Below are 19,869 nucleotides of genomic sequence, written 5' to 3'. Positions count from 1 at the left end.
TGTAACAAAATGGCCAGAATGACGAAGAATCTGGTAATCCTGTCCTAGGGGGGAAAGAATGTTTTATCTTAGAAAAATGAAGGCTCTGGGTGGAGACGGGAAGGAGGTATGCATTGGTGATAGAGTGGAATGAGTGCTCTCTTGGAGGCAACCAAGGTTCAAATCATGAATCTTCCTTACTACAAAATTTTTTGTGTCCCCCACATGCACTTACCATGCTCTCTATTGTAACTCCATTTTTTGCAACAATATCTACAGGGCAGGGTGAGCAATGCAGCATACTGGAAGACACAGAGCCAGGGCTAGAGAGAACTGGGTAGCACAACTAGGAAACCTGGGGAAAGGATCAGCAGCCCCAGGGAGGTGTTGCTATTCACCAAGTAAGTTCCTAGTCTAGATAGGGCATTTCTGGAGTTATTCCAGATGGAAAGCAACAGGGTTCTAATCACCAAGATGCAGAGGGAATGTGGCCAATGGGCAAATGGGGTGGAAATGGTAGGAGGGGTGAATCTGGAGTACATCTATAACCGAGAAAGATCCTTCCAAGAACTGATGGGGATGTTTGCAAACAAGGCTGAAACCCTGGATGTGGATCTGACAGGAATACACCCAGAAATCAATCCCCTGCCAGCTTGGCTCGAAGGGAGGATTTCCCAAAACCTTACTGAAGGAGCGAGATGTGGAGAAAGCCCAGAAAAAGGATCTGTCTACCCCAAGGGAGATGTATCTACTGGACCAGCGACGCCTGCAATTCCACTTCAGGATGATCATTCCTTTGGCTTAAATGTAAACGGTCCTTGAGTATTTCTTATCAAAATGTCAGCATTCTTGGGAGAAATAATACATTAGGCATTACAGTGCATTAATAGCTTAATGAGGCTTGGTTCCAGAAGACGTACTCATTTTCAGTAGTGACAGCTAACAGGGATCCAGGCTGCAAGATCAGGTATCTTCTTTGTTTAGTTTAGATGATTGTTTGGGGGAGCCAGACGAGGGCAAGGTGCACCACCTAGGGCCAGCGGGCCTAGGCAGGCAGAGCAGGGAGGACCCCGCACATCTGGAGGCAAGGACAGGTAGAGAATGAGGACGAGCCCCAGAAACAGGAGAGGGGCAGTGGAAGGGAGGTATGAGGGCCCCTTAGGCAAACCTCATCCACATCATAGTTCAGTCGAGGGCCAGGCTGGTCTATTGCTGCTTTATTTCACATCTCTTTGCCAACAGCAAAATAAACATGCACTGATTCAGTGAGTTCCTTCCATCATTTGAAAAAATGCTGCTTAACAGAACAGCTGAAAGGAGACCATTTGTTCATTCATAAGGCATGACGTTACGATGATTAGACTGGTTTATCTGAGGACCTTCCATCTAAAACGCAGACATTTGCCTTTTGCAAAATGCAAAGAGCTGATCTCTCCTCACCTTCTTTCATACTCAGAACCTACGAAAATCAGAGGGAGGGCGGGGGGATGCCCAGGAAGCCAAAAGAAATGCTCCAAAGTCAGTGCATGAAATACATGCGTTTGAATTACGTGCCAGCATTTCAGGTCTTCCCAGCTTAGAAACAGAAACTAAGAAGGAAGCCCAGAAGTCTCTTAGAAGCAGGTACCCTGACAGTTCTCAGAAGTGACAGTTACCAGAAATAGAGACATACCACAAAATTAAGAGAGCTTAACAACTTGGGGTCATGTGCACAGAGGAAAAGATCTCTAGTTGTTTCAAAGTCCATGGGGACACAGAAAGGAGAAGTTCACAGCTGAGGCAAAGTTACTGGGAAAAGAATAGAATGGGATGAAATAATTCTAGGAATACTGACCTCGAATGAAGCCTCATGACCTTTATTGTGTGTGTCCTATATGGGCGTCCTTCTAGTAAGAGAAATTGTTTAATATCTCAAATGCATCCCTACGCACTGATAGAGTTAATAAATATTACACTGCCACCGCATTCATGATTGGACTCGTGAGAGGTTAAGTCATCACCAGTAAGGTGCTGCACGAGGGAAAAACTAATGCGCAAAGGATTAATACCTCACGTAAATTCAGACATGAAGAGGCCTCAAGTATCTCCCAACAAACACAAAGACGGACAGGGGATTTACTGTAGAAATAATATGACACAAAAAGATTCTGGAGAGAACAGATTGGAGAACCACCAAGCTGACATATCGGTGACAGTCCCTCAATTTTAAAGCCTAGAGGTGGGTGTGAGAGCTTGGAGATTCCTGACAGAATCGGGTAGAGGTCTTCTAGTACCAGTTCACCTGCTTAGTTAGATCTGGCCTTGACATAGGTACGCTCATACAGGTATTCCTCTCCACAGACAGCAAAGTACCACCCGTCTGACAAGAAGAGTTCACACCACACCTCTAGTGGGCTTGCATCAAAAAGACACCCTTGCTAATGGAGCACCATTTGTGAGAGGTTCACTGAGACTCCTAGGACTGAGACGGGGAGGAGACAGAATATAAAAAGCACATTTCCTATTTAGTCCACTCCATCCCAATAAACATTTTCAGAAAAGCTTATATGTGAAGAATATTAAATATGATTAGCCTTAGGCAAATCCGTATGGAAACTGGAAAACCTATCAAGTACTGAAAACAGTAAGTTTTATTAACCCAGGTAGGGCTTTTACAAAATATTATTTCTTTTTTAATAAACTATCTAGGGGGACAAGAAAAGTACATGCTTTTAAATATGATGCATTTGGGTAGACATTTACCGTTGCCTTTCCAGCTTCCATTATGCCTTCCTATGACCTTGATTTTCAATTGAGAACTTATCCCTTGCTGTCTTTCTATCCACTGGACTCCTGAGGGTTCCACTGACCCAACGGAAGTCAATGATCCAGCCTCAGTCAACCAGTGTGCAGTATTCCCTACATCACAGTAAAGGTTCAGAGGTGGGCGTGTGATCCAAATCATTTCCATCAGCGTGAATGGCATAAGCTTTACAGGATCCACTGAAAAAGAGGCAGACGGTAGTGAGGCTTAAAGCTGCAGCAAGGGGGCTGACCACAGAGGGAAGACAATCTAGAGGAAGGAAATGAGAGATGGAGAGAAACAGAGTCCTGGTGACACCGTTTAAGCCCTGTCCTCAAACAGCTGGACTCAGACCTCTCACTTTTGACAAGCATTAAATGCCCCTCTTGCTAAGCTCATCTATGTTGGTTTTCCGTTAATAACAACTAAAATCAATGGCTGTAATGATTTCAGATAAATGAGATGCTAGTAATAGAAATGAACATTCATGGAGCCAATATAATTGCACATCAGTTAATACTTTTCACTTATATCTCAAAATCATGTTTTCTTCTTATGCTAAACCTCAGGAATTATGAGTTCTTCCTGAAGACAGGACTCCCAGGTTTTGCAGCTGTAATCTACAGTACATTGGAATATTTCTTATTGCCTTCTTTAAAAACCCTGAAATCAGAATTTTTTTTCCACTGAATTTTCCTTAATTTTTTTCTCACTAGAATTTCCCTCAATGTTCTCTTAAAATTTCCTTAACTCTTCTTCACTGAAATCAAATATGAAACATTTCCTCTACAATAAAAACTTTCTCTGAAAATTGCAATGACTGGGGCGCGTGGGTGGCTGAGTCGGCTAAGCATCCAACTCTTGACTTCGGCTTGGGTCGTGATCTCACGGTTCGTGAGTTTAAGCCCACATTGGACTCTGTGCTGACAGTGTGGAGCCTGCTTGGGATTCTGCCTCCCAATCTCTCTACCCCTCCCCCACTTGCTCTCTTTCTCTCACTCAAAATAAATAAAAATAAACTTTAACAAAAAAAAAAAAAAAGAAAGAAAATTGCAATGACTGAAAACAGTGGGATTTTAATGATGAATAATTCATAAATTATTCTTAGGGATCATTCTCAAAAATAATTATTACATTCAGCATATATAACATGAAATAATTATAAAATGTATGGAAATTGTTTAAAAAGTGAGTAGGGCCCCAATCCAAAACCAACCAAAAAAATTAAAAAGAAAAACTGCCTGCACGTATAATAAACACATTTCACAAATGTCCTTACCCACCGATATGGGTCTAGTGCAAAGGGTGAGTCAGCCTGAAACTCACTTCACCCTACGTCAACCTCAGAGCCAGTCCTGGGACCTACTGGCAAGGTTACTCATATCCCCTTGGCTCAACCCAACACAGCTCATATGCCCTGAAATGGAAAAAGCCTTTGAAGTAAGCTCTCCAAATGGGCATAAAGTGCCTACTGAAACCAAGAAAACTTCCTCATTGTGGGGCTGACCTCGCCACTCTGCCCACACTCCCCAGAGGTACGGACAGTAGCTACAGCTGAGGAAGTGTGCCATTCAGCAGTTTTGTGCGAACAAAATTTGAGAAATGTGCACAATATGTGTGGAAGCCATTGTTCATATCTAAGCTTATTAGCTGTACGAGTTCCTGAGAGGGAAAACGGAATCCCCTGGGAGGAGGGGAAGCATGAGGGGGCTTCCCAGAGGAGCCTTCACTGCAGGCCTCATTTCATTACAAATGACTTCACCAGAGGCCTATTGAGAGGAGGTCACAGGTATTTACCTTTCTTCACCGTCTGTTTCCATTTGTTTTATGGAGGAGAGAAAATGCCAATGCTCTCCTCATCCTTGAGCCCTCAACAAATTCATTCTGTAGATTTTTGCATGGAAGGGCAGACTTTTAAAACAACAACAACAAAATGTCATCGGAACAGACTTAAGCTTTGTTCACAGACAGACTGATTTCTTACCTGAGCCGCAGTGGATTACTTCCCCCCAAGCCCTGTCATTTCTTACAAGGGAGGCCTTGTCAGAACTTTTATGGCCTAACACATCCTTAAATATCACCCACCTCTAATAACACGGCAACACAGTTCACATAGGGGACTACACAGGACATGGGAAGAAAACAGAGTAATAGTTTACAAATGCAGTTATGGGATTATTAGGCTAATGTATGTAAAGTAAGGTATAAATAATCTAAAAGAGTGGATGTTCCAAAATCTAGCTATATTTGCCTATGTATATATGGTTAAGTAGGTCTGTCAATTGGTGTATTTGTTTTCATTCAGTAAATATTAACTAAATGGCATATTTTTTTGTCAGTCACTGTGCGAGGTACTAAATACACATGCACACACACAAAAAAAAAAAAAAAAAATAGAAAAGGAATACCTGCCCTCAAAAGTTTCTCCCTCTGGTAAGGAAAACAAGAAAATAGACAAAACTCTATAAAGTTTAACCGAAGAGTGTAGAATATTAAGGAGAATGAACATATTTAGGTACAAGTGTTAACAGAACAGGTCACATGGCTAAGTGCCAAGAAGCTTCTCAAGATTTTCTACTTTGGTAAATCTCCAGGTACGAGGCTTGCCGTGCTCCCTGGGAAGCTCAGATATCTGATTTTGTCAGCACACTGACCATGAATCTGTCTCTGGGACATTAAGTTTTATTAACTGAGCTTAACTGGGAATTCTAATTCTAATTAACAAGTTTACAGTGAAACTTGCATTGTCTTGAGTATCATGGACAGAGGGCTTGAGGAGGTGAAGAGCCACCTTACTCTGCTTCTGAAGACAGCTCTACATACACATTCTCAACCTCGATTGCATTCAGAAGAGTGTTTATTTTTTTTTTAATGTTTTATTTGTTTTTGAAAGAGATACAGAGAAAGAATGTGAGCAGGGGAGGGGGAGAGAGAGACACAGACACAGAATCCAAAGCAGGCTCCAGGCTCAGTGCTGGCAGACCGATGTGGGGCATGAACCCATGAGCCATGAGATCAACACCTGGGCCAAAGTCGGACGCTCAACTGACTGTGCCACCCAGGCACCCCATAAGAATGTTTAGATAAGTAGAGTCAAAGCTAGAGAAAGTATGCAAATGTAACACGTTTGATGACTTCAGGCTATGGCGGCATAAGGAATCCATGTGCACACTGGTGAGACATGCTGAGAATACCTGGATGGTTAACACAATAGTCACCCTCCCCCCAGCTAAGGCAATGGCATGCTTTTCCTGCTGACCAACCTACTTCCTTACCAACTCTTTTTAAAGTTTAAATATACGTGACTTTTATGTATATAACTTTTATATGGAACATATTTCTCTGACTACAGATAAATTAAGAACAAAACTAAAATTACCTGTGATCTCCTAGATTTTGGGAAGCATTTCCACCCCTCCATCCTTATAACATTTGCATAGACAGACAGATGATACATGTATGTATATATTTGCACACATACACCCATCTACATATATTTACATATGTACCGTGGTAAGCTAAGGGCTCTGGAATGTTTCACGTCAGCATGGTGTCATACCCAAAGATATCTCAGCTCAGCATCTAAAATAATTGACAAGTAACTTAAGTATTTCCAATAGTCTTCTGCTAAAAAAGGAAAAAACAAAATAGGAACATATTTAGCAGAAATTCTTAAAAACCCTCTTACCTCATTTGATTGATTGTCTCAGTGTCTCACCCCTACAATTCTCTCCCACCCCCCAAAAATTTATTCCCTTCAAAACTCACTCAGTTTTTTCAAACCAATAAACTTTCTTACTTGCTCTGTCTTCTTCTTGGTCCTTTTGCAGTGTGAATCTGGCTATTCCCCATCAGCATCAGCACCAATCAGCATCAACTTTCCCCACTAATCTGGAAGCACAGTGAAGGAAGTGAACATGTCTTTTCTTCTTTCCAACAGGGCCCCAGTACCAAGCACAGTGTGTTTAAAACATTTGTTGATCAATGGAAACACACACACACACACACACACACACACACACACACACACACACGGTTTTAACAGAATTGAATCAATCCTCATATACCTTTGAATCACTTGCATTTTACATTGGGACCAATTTCCCAATCATAACAATTTCTTCCTGCAGACCCTTGTTACTGGTTGCCTAATATTCCATTACACAACTGCTCCATAATTTCATCATTTCCCAATTTGGATGTTTCCCTTGTCTCTGCATAAATAATGCATCAGTAAACATCTTTGCACAAAATCACCTCTGATTATTCCTTTAGAATTATTTTCAGCAAGTGGAATCATTGGACTTGAACATGAACTTCTTAAGGTCTCAGCACAGACCTCCAAACTGCTTCACAAAACAATTGCAATTTCAATTCCACAGCACAGGGTATTGGGGTTTTTTGTTTTTATCTTTTCAAAATTGAAATTTAAAAAACAATATATTTCTTTTGGCTATATTAACACCTTCAGTAAGACTGACTTGACCTGGGAGATAATATGCATTAAATCTTATATGTCACACAAAGTTTCCTAGGTGACCCCATGTCCTCTATTTCCAAGTTGATGCCTCACATGTTTTTGGTAACAAGGTGAAGTATAAATGAATATAGTCTCGCTAAGTTCTAGAGGAGCACCTCACTGCTGCTCCCAGGGGAAATAACTGAAGACAACCCCATGTACAATAAGAAAATGTAAGAAAAGCCCTGGAGAGGACATGGAAGGCTTTTTAGAGGAGAAAAGTGATCAAAAGCTTTGAACAAAAGTGCTTCAACAGTTAGACAATGACGATAAGTGCACATGCAAGACTGTTACATTAGTGGCCCCCAACACACCACACATCATGGTATGCAGACCCTGTACAGTCCTTTCCCATGCTGACTCTGAGCTGGGCCATGTGACCTGCTTGGGCCAAGGGAATATCAGCAAATAGGACACCGGGGAGGCTCTCCAGGCAACTGCCCATTAGGACTTGCCCACCCTCACACAAGTTCAAATGAAACATCACAAACAGAGGGGCGCCTAGGTGGCTCAGTCAGTTAAGCGTCCTCTTAATCTCCACTCAGGTCATGATCTTGTGGTTCATAAATTCAAGCCCCACATCAGGCTCTGCAGTGACAGCACAGAGCCTGATTACGATTCTGTCTCCCTCTCCCTCTGCCCCTCCCCTGTTTGTGTACGCACTCTCTAAATAAATAAACTTAAAAAAAAAAAAAAGATCACAAAGAGAGAGAAGATCAGTCATCCCAACTAATCCAACTAAGGCCCCAGACACATGCGTAAGGCAATAGTGGAGCCCCTAACCCCAGTCAAGTTGCCAAACGACCACAGTCACAGGTAAAACATAAGTAAGACCAACAGAAAAACCGTGCAGATAAATCAGTGTTGCCTTCATCCATCAATCTAGGGAATGTGTTACACAGCAACTGACAACTGATCCAGCACATTCTAGGCATAAAAAACAGCATTCCTTCAACATTTACTGAGCACTTAGAGTAGTATCCTACGGCCCTAAAGGAGAGATTCATGTGTTAATTGAAAACAAAAAACAAAAACAAAACAAAACAAACACAAAACCTATACAGTGTGAGAATGGATGTAATATTTGATCGGTGGAGGCACAAAGGAAGGGGTTCTCTACTCTACTTTGGTTAGTCAGAAATTTCACATGAACTCTGCCTTAAAAAACACGACCAGGCAGACTATGAAGAAAAAGATTCTACAGGCTGGAGGAAACAACGATGGTGTACAGATGAGAAACAAAAGAGGATGTTCAGGAACCTGCACATGATTTTCTCCAATACAAGGGCAAGCAAGAGAAAAGCAGAATTAAAGTTCTTCAGACTCTGATAAGGACTACATAAATTCTCAGTATCTCCATTTTACAGACATGATGTGGGAAAGTAAGGATAGAAGTGAGTATGCTCTTAAGCTTACACCACTCTGCCTTTCTAGAACGTCCATGTATCTGGATCTAAATGCATCCTGGTTTATAAATGTCATATTTCAGCTTGACCTTAGAGGTAAAGTATCCAGGTGGGGAGCAGTATGCTGCAGTATTGGAACACATCCCTCTTTGGACACCTTTTTCGGCAACTAGTTCATTCCAAAGGATTCATCATTCTGTGTCTTGCCATATAATTCAGCTAGATGTTAGAAATATTTTCTTAAAGTTATCAATAGGAATAAGATATGACTTAACCCAACAAACAAAATTTTTAGATGATCTGAGGAATGGATATAGGGATCTGAGTGATAGCCAACAAGTAACATAAAACCAGCAGCATATTTTCTGTGAATGTACTAATTGTTTATACTAATTAAGGGATTGCAAACCACCAAACAAGCCACTAAATTTTTTGATATGAAGAAATAGAGCGGAGAATGAAACAGCACCAGCTAATCCTTAGCTGGCAAGAGTAATTTATTTATCGAGTCACTAAATTCCATTTTCACATAAAGGCAGGATTTTACTTTGGTGAGAATATGATATAAAAAATGAAAGAACAAAGTCAAGACGAAATCAAATCTTAATTTGTAAATAACCTATACTGGTGTTGGCCATCCAACAATTTGTTGGGTGTAGAAAAGAGAGAGCTATAACTTGTAATTTGGTCTTGGAAAATGGACTAGGCAACAAGCTCCAGACCCGGTCCTCCACATCAACACAGATCGTGAACCCTGGCTGCAGAATAGAAGGAGCCCCGCCTTAACCTCATCAGCTGTTGATATTTACAGAGGAGTCTCCCTTGCGCTCCAGATAAGGAATGACAGCCCATGCCACAAAATTAGTGAGGGTCAATAGGACAAGAGTCAGCAGTTAATCGATTGCAGAAGGAAAGCTTCAGTGAAAGGAGCCAGACCCCTGTTTTCTCAGGATAATCAAATGCCTGACTCATGTAGACTCATAAAATTGACTTGTTTTTTCTTGGTCTAATTGACTGATGCCTGGGTATTATATAAACCTTAGGTGTCCTCCAGATAAGAGTTAATACTATACTACTAAAGCCAGACATCTAATTACTTTCGTTCCACATGAAAAAGAGCCCAGTGAAATGGACGGATGCCTTTTCCACCAACACAAGCCTTTGCTGTGAAAGTGTCAAGGGGCTCTGGGTAAGCTCCCCTGAGGAACACCTTCTGTAAATCACGTGGGTCAGATAAACTTGCAGCTATAAACAGTAAAGATGAAGTTATAACCACAAAATACACTAAACATATAACTGTTACTCTGAATTCTGTTTTGTTTATTCCAAACTGACTCCAGTATTTTATAACTTTAGATCTGAGTTTAAATCGTAGAATATTAGACTTAAGAAAGACTTGAGAACTTTTCTAGACTAATAAATCACCCCAAAGAGAAACCTCACGTACACTATCCCTGGAGATTGGACATAATGCATGATGAAAGGAAAAAGGCAAAAAGCAAATTATTAAAGTAAAAAATAAAATCTCAAAGCAGCATATGTCATATTTGAATAGCTCTAAGTGTAAGAAAATTCTCCCATAAATTGGGGCTGAATATGATTCTTGAAGTTTCCACCCAATGACACTTTTAGAAGTTCGTGTGATTAATCCCACACATTTGTTTTTGTGTGCAAACAAAGCCATATAACTGTACTTTGTTATGTTTTGCTCTAGCAAAATTTTTAGTACTTCTGATTTAATTTCTATCTTTATACACAAATATTTTTCAAAACTTTCACTATATATCCTTAAAATGAGTAGTTTCTGTATGTGTTTTGTCTAATACCTCCATTAGTAACTGTCTTTAAGCATACCTTCACAACTTGAAAAATTATAAATTATACACATGTATAGTTTTTTGCCACTGTACAAGACCTATGTTAATGTCAACTTTTAATAAGATCATTTAGAAAAAATAAAGAGTGCTATACCACACAATAAACATTGCCACTCTATGTAGCTAAATGATTCCCCTCATGCCTCATCCCAAGCTACATATTCTAGCAAAAGAAAATACTTTCTAGAAAGTATTGTGTGGTTGGGTGAGGCACTCTACTGGGGATGATTAAGTTAAATTCTACATACAAAAAGGGGAGACCTCCATACCCCTGACTTTACTCAGCTACTGGAATACTAGACATCAAGATCCAACCATGCATGAAACTGGAGGTTCCTGTGAAGAAACAGAACTGCTCGAAGAAAAGGTACGGGAAGGGTGCCTGGATGGTTCAGTCAGTTGAGCATCTGATTCTTCATCTATGCTCAGGTCATGATCTCACAGTTCCCTGGGATTGAGCCCCCCATCTTGCTCTGCACTCTGAGCGGGGAGCCTGCTTAGGACTCTCTTTCTCCCTCTCTCTGCCTCTCCCTCACTTGCTCTCTCTCAAAATAAAAATAAATAAGCTTTAAAGAAAAAAAAAATGGAATAGGTACACTGTTTGGCAATTCCAGAGTGAAAAAACCTGCCCACTGCCTTATCCCATTATGAAGCTCACCAGCAGATTGATTAAACCTCAATCATACACACAGAAATTTCATTAAGCTTGTTAGTATCTCATTCCTGACTATAAACAAAGAACGAAAACCATCAGAAATTTCAGAAAGATCTCAGACAAGAAAAACAGAGATCAAACCCTTAACAGAAAAAAAGGCACTCAGAACCAACACAACACAGGTTAAAATATAAATAAATAAAAGGCAAACAACAACAAAAGGTAAACAGTAATCAGAGTTTAAGGGAATGTATCATACCCTTGAAACAAAAATAATAAGTTATAATCAAAGAATATAAACAGAAAAATATATCTTGGAGATTAAAAGGTTAACTAAAATATAGTTCCAGGGGCACCTGGGTGGCTCAGTCTGTTAAGCGTCCAACTTGGGCTCAGGTCATGATATCACATTCCATGAGTTCGAGCCCCACATCAGGTTCTGTGCTGACCGCTCAGAGCCTGGAGCCTGCTTCGGATTCTGTGTCTCCCTCTCTCTCTGCTCCTCCCCTGCTCACGCTCTGTCTCTCTCTCTCCCCAAAATAAATAAACATTTAAAAAATGAAAAAAATAAATTCCATACAAGGAGTGGGGAGGGGGGCACCTAGGTGGCTCAGTCACTGAAGTGTCCAACTTCAGCTCAAGTCATAATCTCACAGGTTCATGAGTTCAAGCCCCACATCACACTATCTGCTCTCAGCACACAGCCTGCTTCAGATACTCAGCGCCCCCCCCTGCCCCTCCCCTACTTGTGTGCCCTCTCTCTCTCTCTCTCTCTCTCTCTCACGCGCGCACAAAAAAAAAAAAAAATGAAACAGTAATCAGAGTTTAAGGGAATATATTACATCCATGAAACAAGAATAGTATGCTATAAGCAAAGAATATTAAGTGAGAAAGAAAGATATCTTGGAGACAAAAATGTTAGCCAAAAAATAGTTCCATACAGGACTATAAGAAAAAGGTGACAAAATACACCAGAAAGTAGAATTAAAAAATAAAGAGATGGAAAAAAGGGGAAAAAATAGAAAATTAAAATAATATAGAAGTTCCCATATCTAATGAATAAGAGTTCCAAAAACAGAGAATAAAGAGAGAGAACTAAAACAAAAACAATACAAGAAAAAAAGTCTTCAAAACTGAAGGATACGAGTGTCTACAATAAGGCATATCATCCTGAAATCTCAGATCCCTGGAGGGAAAAGGAACATTTATAAAAGATTCCAGAAGAAAAACAAAGGGTCAGAAATCAACATGGCATTAGCTTTCCTGATAGGAACTCAGGAAGTTACAAGTGGATGAAACAATTCCTTAATGAGGAAAAAAAAAATATATATACACACACACACACACACACACACACACACACACACACACATATATTTCTTAACCATAGTATACTCATCAAAACTATCACTCAAGGCATTTTCAGACATGCAAGTTCCTGAAAAGCTTTTCACCCTGTGCCTTCCATCAGGAAGCAATTGGAGAAGGGGACCCACCAAAATGAGAGACAAAAGTCAGAAAAAGGAAGGTCTAAGATATAGCAACAAAAAGAGGCAAAGGCAATTCCAAGATAAGATGAAGGGCAGGCAGCAGATCTAGAAAACAATCCACTGCCATAATAATCTAAACAGTGACTATTACACAAAAGGTTTACATATAATCATACTGGGACAATGGAAGGAAGGCAAGAGCATGAGTAAGCAGAATGCGAAATTCTTGTCTTTCATAGTAGAAGTCAACAGATAACGTCTACAGCTGAAAAACAGAAAGAGCAGTCTGGGCTCACCATTCAGAGATAAGGAAGTAAATGGCAAAGGAAACAGCCCCTGGAGAAAAGGAATGAGAGTGGCAACGGGCGTAACTTGAAAACACTATGTTTCTATCAGAAACTTTTTAATTTTTAAGCTTTATGTATTTCATTCACATAAAAAGTTACAGGGGTGCCTGGGTGGCTCTGTTGGTTGAGCATTTGACTTCGGCTCAGATCATGATCTCACAGTTTGTGGTTCAAGCACCACATCGGGCTCTGTGCTGACAGCTCAAAGCCTGAAGCCTGCTTCGGATTCTGTGTCTACCTATCTCTCTCTCTGCCCTTTCCCTGCTCATGCTCTGTATCTCTCTCTCTCTCTCAAAAATAAACAAATATTTTTTAAGAAATTAAAAAAATAAGTTACAGAGGAAATTAATTATTCTAATATTTTCTTCCTGGAAGTAAGATTATGGACTTTGCGTATGCACAGTCCCCTTGGAGACCATCATTTTGTACAATAAGACAAACGATCTTATTTCAATAGCAAAATTCCTAAGAGCTCTGCAAGTGAGGAAACACAGAATAATGTAGAATTTGGAGAGAACCCTCCAGCCTATCTCAATCCATAAATGACATTTCATATAGAACCAGAAGGTCTGCCTAGACTAAATCAGTTCTAGGCATCCAGAAACCCACTTTCATTTCCCCATACAAAGCAATCATTCTGATTCCAAAGTGCTTGGAAAAACCACTCAGAACACAAGTTAAAAATGTATTTTCCACTGATGCATAGGGGCACTTGTACCCCAATGTTTATAGCAGCACTCTCAACAATAACCAAATTATGGAAAGAGCCTAAATGTCCATCAACTGATGAATGGATAAAGAAATTGTGGTTTATATATACAATGGAGTACTACGTGGCAATGAGAAAGAATGAAATATGGCCCTTTGTAACAACGTGGATGGAACTGGAGAGTGTGATGCTAAGTGAAATAAGTCATACAGAGAAAGACAGATACCATATGGTTTCACTCTTATGTGGATCCTGAGAAACTTAACAGAAACCCATGGGGGAGGGGAAGGGAAAAAAAAAAAAAAAAAAGAGGTTAGAGCGGGAGAGCACCAAAGCATAAGAGACTCTTAAAAACTGAGAACAAACTGAGGGTTGATGGGGGGTGGGAGGGAGGGGAGGGTGGGTGATGGGTATTGAGGAGGGCACCTTTTGGGATGAGCACTGGGTGTTGTATGGAAACCAATTTGACAATAAATTTCATATATTGAAAAAAAATAAAAAATAAAAATAAAAATAAGCAAAAGATTTGAACCAGATACCTTACCAAAGACAACATAAATGTGGCAAATAGCATATGAAAAGATGTTCAATGTTACACAATTTTGGTGAAATGCAAATTAAAATAATAAAATATTACATTATATATCTATTAGAAAAAGAAAAAAAACGTATTTTCCAGGGGCGCCTGAGTGGCTCAGTCGGTTGAGTATCCAGCTTCAGCTCATGTCATGCTCTCACAGTTCATGACTTCGAGCCCTGCACGGGGCTCTATGCTGACAACTCAGGGCCTGCTTTGGATTCTGTCTCCCTCTCTCTCTGCGCCTGTCCCCACTCTCTCTCTTAAAAACAAACATTAAAAAAATGTAGACTCCATAGTCCGCATGGCTCTGTGGATTTCTGATTAGTACAAAGTATGACATCAGGACAGGGAAATCTGCATTTTGACAACTGCCACAAGTGATTTTATATCACTGGTGCCCAGATTTTGAGAAAGAACCTCAAGGTGTTCTTCCTGAGTCCCATGCTTTAAGGGTAGGAGGTGGCACACCTTTTCTGTACAGTGCCAGGTGGTTAGTATTTTAGGCTTCACCAACCATTCAGTCTCTACTGTGAGCGTACTCATCTCCACGGTCGTAGCACAAAAGCAGGCACAGACAGTATGTAAATGAATGAATGTGGCTATGTGCCAATAAAAAAAGTGGTTGTCAACACTGAAATTTGGATTTTATACGATTTTGACATGTTACTGAATATTCTTCCTCTTTTGAGTTTTTTTCCCAACCACTTAAAATGTAAAAACCATTCCTTAATTCCAGGGCCTTACAAAAGGCCTGGTGGGGCCCTTGAGCAGTAGTTTTACTGACCTCTGCTCTCAGGCACTCCACAACCGCTGAGTGAGCAGAAGTTCTCCAGGGGAGTGCACCGGGAGAAGGAAGCTCCAGAAACCAGCATTCGAAAAGTTCTGTGATTTGACATCAATCGTAAAAGCCCTATTACAAACAAAGAGGGCTGAGCAAAACAGGCACTGCCTCCCCTCCACATGTATTCTATTAGGCACAATGACTGACGACTTCCTCTCATTGCCTATAGTCTTACCCCATTCTTTCGGGACTTGCTTTGATGATGATATTCATCTGATTGCACCCAAATAAAAATACCAGGTGGGAGGAGCGTCTGGGTGGCTCAGTGGGTTGAGTGTCCGACTTTGGCTCAGGTCATGATCTCATGGCTTGTCAGTAAGAGCCCCATATCCGATTCTGTGCCTCCCTCTCTCTCTGCCCCTAACCCACTTGCATTCTGTCTCTCTCTCAAAAATAAATAAACACTGGGGTGCCTGTGTGGCTCAGTTGGTTGAGTGTCCGACTTCAACTCAGGTCATGATCTCACAGTCTGTGAGTTCAAGCCCCGCATCGGGCTCTGTCCTGACAGCTCAGAGCCTGGAGCCTGCTTCAGATTCTGTGTCTCCCTCTCTCTCTGCCCCTCCCCCGCTCATGTTCTGTCTCTGTCTCTGTCAAAAATAAAAATAAACATTAAAAAAAATGTTTTTTAAATAAACATTAAAAAAACAATTTTTTAAACAAAATTAAAAAAAAAATACCAGGTGGGAAAGGGGAAGTATATAGCGTGGCTTCCTCAAAGTCTCCTTTCCTTCTCTGATTAGGACTCCTTTCAGAAAAATCAGGCTTCCACAGAGCTTTTAAATTGGGTTTTGTTTTTTGTTTTTTTTTTTTGAGAGAGAGTGAGCAAGGGCACAAGTGAGCAAGGTGCAGAGAGAGAAAATCCCACAAGGGGCAGAAAGAGAGAGAGAGAGAAGGAAGCAGGGTTCACCCAATGTGGGGCTACTGATCACCGGAAGTGGGGCTTGGGCTCACCCAACGTGGGACTTGAACTCACAAACCGTGAGATGATGACCTGAGCTGGCCAGATGCTTAACAACTGAGCCACCCAAGCACCCCTTGTCTTCTTAATCATACAAAATTTTTGGTTACGTAAGTCAGAGTTTTGGGCATCCACTAACACAGTTTAAATTGTAAATTTCTTTGAATTATTAACAACCATCCCACTGAACCAGAACCTTAGCATCTAAATAAATCATTTATTGTTCTTGTCATTCATTTAATAATATTTGGGGCATGTGGGTGGCTCAGTCGGTTGAGCATCCACTCTTGATTTCCACCCAGGGTCATGGGATCAAGCCCCTCATCAGGCTTCACACTGAGCATGGAGCCTACTTAAGATTCTCTCTCTCTTGGGGTGCCTGGTGGCTCAGTCAGTTAAGCATCTGACTCTTGGTTTCAGCTCAGGTCATGATCTCACAGTTTTATGAGTTCGAGCCCACATGGGGGGGTGGGGGGCACACAGAGCCTGCTTGGGATTCTCTCTCTCTTCTCTCTCTGTCCTTCCCCCACTCATGCTGTCTCTGTCCTTCTCAAATAAATAAACTTAAAACAAAAATTCACTCTCTCCCTGTGCCCCTCTCCCCCCAACCTCATGCTCTCTCTCTAAAATAAATAAATAGAAGAATATTTACAGTGTGACAATAGAGGATGCATGGGTTAATGAGATTACATCATTACACCAGAAGCTGGTTTAGAAAACGGGTCCTTATTGGGGTGCCTGGGTGGCTCAGTCGGTTAAATGTCTGACTTCAGCTCAGGTCATGATCTCACGGTCAGTGGGTTCGAGCCCCGTGTCGGGCTCTAAGCTGATGGTTCAGAAACTGGAGCCTGCTTCAGATTCTGTGTGTGTGTCTCTCTCTCCGCCCCTGCTCTGCTCATGCTCTGTCTCTCTCTCTCTCTCTCTCTCTCTCTCTCTCTCTCTCTCTCTCTCTCCCAAAAAATAAACATTAAAAAAAGAAAAAAGAAAATGTGTCCTTATAATTGAATATGGGCTCATAACCATGATGATTTCTATATCAGTTATAGGGTTTCAAAAGCATTCCTTTGACCAGAACATTAGATGATTCACCTCTCAGGCTTCAGGGTTCCATTAAGATGATGTAGCACAAAAAAAAAAAAAAAAAGATCTAGCACCTAGAAGGTTTCCTCTGTTTCATTATTATTTCCCTTTAAGCAACCACATTTAGATGAACAACGATCTCAATTAAACATCAGCTTTTAAACATTCTAACCAAGTCTCGAACCCCCTTAACATTTAGTATAAAATACAAGGACCATGGTGACACATTGTATTACACTATTTATCATTAATGTGTTTTCATTATTTTAGATCGTTTTGTAACTAACCAAATAAGCTCATCAGTACATTTTTATATCTTCAAATGGGGGGAGGGGATGTTTTGCAAGAATATAATCCTATAAAACTATTTTATAAAGTCTGCATATTTAAGAGCTCAACTTCTATCCCTTTGAGATCATGAATGACAAGTGATTCTAAAACATAGTGCAACTTAACGGTTTGGTAGAAGTTGCAAACAAAAAGGAAATGGGTACTTCTGTGCAGTGTTTGCAGACTTCTCTGAAATAAACAGATAGCCTTGGAAATGAATGCTCTACAATCTGTCAGCAGCTCTGCCCTGCTTGCCTGTTAGACGCTACTTCAAATTTAGATAAACAGTTTCAAGAAGTCAACGAAACTGTTATTTGGCCCATCTTTTGAATGATTCTTACTGATCCGATCAATTAACTCTACCTCAAAATTCCGTGAAAGACTAAAAAAATTTTAAAAAGAAAAAAGAAAAGAAAAGAACAAATGGAAATGTCAGCAGCAGCCAGGACAGCAGATGTGTAGAAAAGGAGACAGGAGAAGGCTTTGGCATTTCAACTATACTCAGCTACAACTCACAGGCAACAGGAGTTATTTCCAATTCAGTCTGAATTCTTCTCTGAAATCCTTCACACTCAAACACACACACACACACACACACACACCCATTCTCTCCCTTCCTCCCCTCCCCTCCTGTTCCTCGTCTCTCCCAACCTTTCCTTCCCCCATATTCTCCCTCCCTCAAACACTGCACCACAAACCCCCTACTCTTGATTCTCTCCAGAGAAACTAACCACTTCAACTCTCTTACATTCATCTTCCAGAATTACAATACTTCTAATGTAGAATAGTTCACATGCTTACTCTGTAGCATCTGCTTTTAACACCTTGTCTGAATATAGGAGTTAAAATAAAAATAAAAAAGCACCAAGATCTCACATGAAACCTTTGCAGATTTACAGGAAAGCAACAGAAACATAACCACTTTTGCTTTTGTCTCTGGCATGCATCTTCATTAGCCCCTACTCTCACCCAGATGTAAACAATTCTAGGAAGGTGTAAAGAACAACCCAAAGTGAGAAGCTTCTGAATCTGAGGTGAGTCCGATCCAGGGCTTTGGAGGCCTCCTCCATTCCACTGCTTCTTCCCGTTGTCCCTTATGATACAACTCATGAACCCTTAAAGGGTTTGTTTATTCTTAACCAGGTTACTATACGTTCCTTGGTGTCTCTTCCAGACAGACACTCTTCCTTCGGGGCACTCTGTTCATCATTCTTATACAATGAAATTTTTCCACAAGGACTCTAGTTGGAATCAAAATTGTGTAAAACGTTTCAAGTACAGACAGAAGCAACAGACTATGTCCACACTGGCCCTGCCTTGGCTCCCAGGAGCAAAGATTCTGAGATAAGCAACTCCGTTCATATTGAAACAGAAGTTTTTTTCTACCACAAACTTACACTAACACATCTAGCAACCTTCCATGCCCACAGTGAATACTAAAAAAAAAAACAAAACAAACAAAAAAAAACCTTAGAAACAATACTCTTATGACTGTTAATCTATTTTCTGTACTGTTTTGGTAGACATGGTAAGGGCAATATGTCAGCAGCTATACATACAATAATAAATAATCTAACAATACCACCAGGAATATGAAAACACTTCTCTTGGTATCCTCTTTGCCTATAAGGAGTTCTATGTAAGTACTCGGTGGATTTTAAAACAAAATCTGTAGGCTCAAAGGATACCAGGAGCCAGAGAGGTAAGGTCACACAAGTGACCAGTAGGCCAAGGAGAAGGAGACACCAGCCTACATAAAGAGGGCAGACCACAATGACCATCCAACTGTTGCTGTGAAGGAATATAGGCTCAATGAGGCGAAATCTTTTAATTTTTTTAAAGAAGCCAGAAATTTGGGTTTTTTAAAAAGATTCCCCATGTGAAGTGTTAGCAGCTTTTTTTTTTTTTTAATTAAACAGTGTGCAGGTTGTAAAAAGCATGTTATTTCATGAGCCACCAGTCTGTCATATCAACATATCTAAAAATCATTCATCATAGCCCCTCCACCTCTACCATCAGGGAGCAATTCTCTTGAATGCATCTGTGACAAAACCTAAAGAAGTCCCACAAAATTGTGCCCCATTGACCACCTTTGATAGGACTACTGTATCTATCTATGGCATCCCCAGTGTGTGAGAGATCAAGGTGAACTAGGTTAAGAATGCAGACAGGCTTTATAGAAAAGTGTCTGGCCTTCTGTAGACACCTGCACAGAATGCTATGGGGAGGGAAAAAGGCTGGAGTATATCTTACCACAATATACAGCTGGAACCCTAACAGCTTGGATCCCAGCTCCTGATCACACTGAGGGAAGGA

General features: G+C 40.6%; 1 protein-coding gene across 3 annotated transcripts in view; it reads right to left on the bottom strand.

Moving 5' to 3' along the window:
- The window catches only part of DTWD2 (DTW domain containing 2), a 266,159-nt gene that overhangs the window by 122,855 nt on the left and 123,435 nt on the right, over positions 1 to 19,869 (bottom strand). For all 3 annotated transcript variants that reach the window (XR_009264263.1, XR_009264264.1, XR_009264267.1), the window contains exon 7: positions 6,561 to 6,652. The gene's annotated coding sequence lies outside the window, so the exon portion shown is untranslated. The remainder of the gene's footprint in view (positions 1 to 6,560; positions 6,653 to 19,869) is intronic.

This window comes from Neofelis nebulosa, chromosome 1, assembly GCF_028018385.1.
Source record: "Neofelis nebulosa isolate mNeoNeb1 chromosome 1, mNeoNeb1.pri, whole genome shotgun sequence".
Lineage (NCBI taxonomy): Eukaryota > Metazoa > Chordata > Mammalia > Carnivora > Felidae > Neofelis > Neofelis nebulosa.
This window is presented reverse-complemented; position numbering and strand designations above follow the sequence as displayed.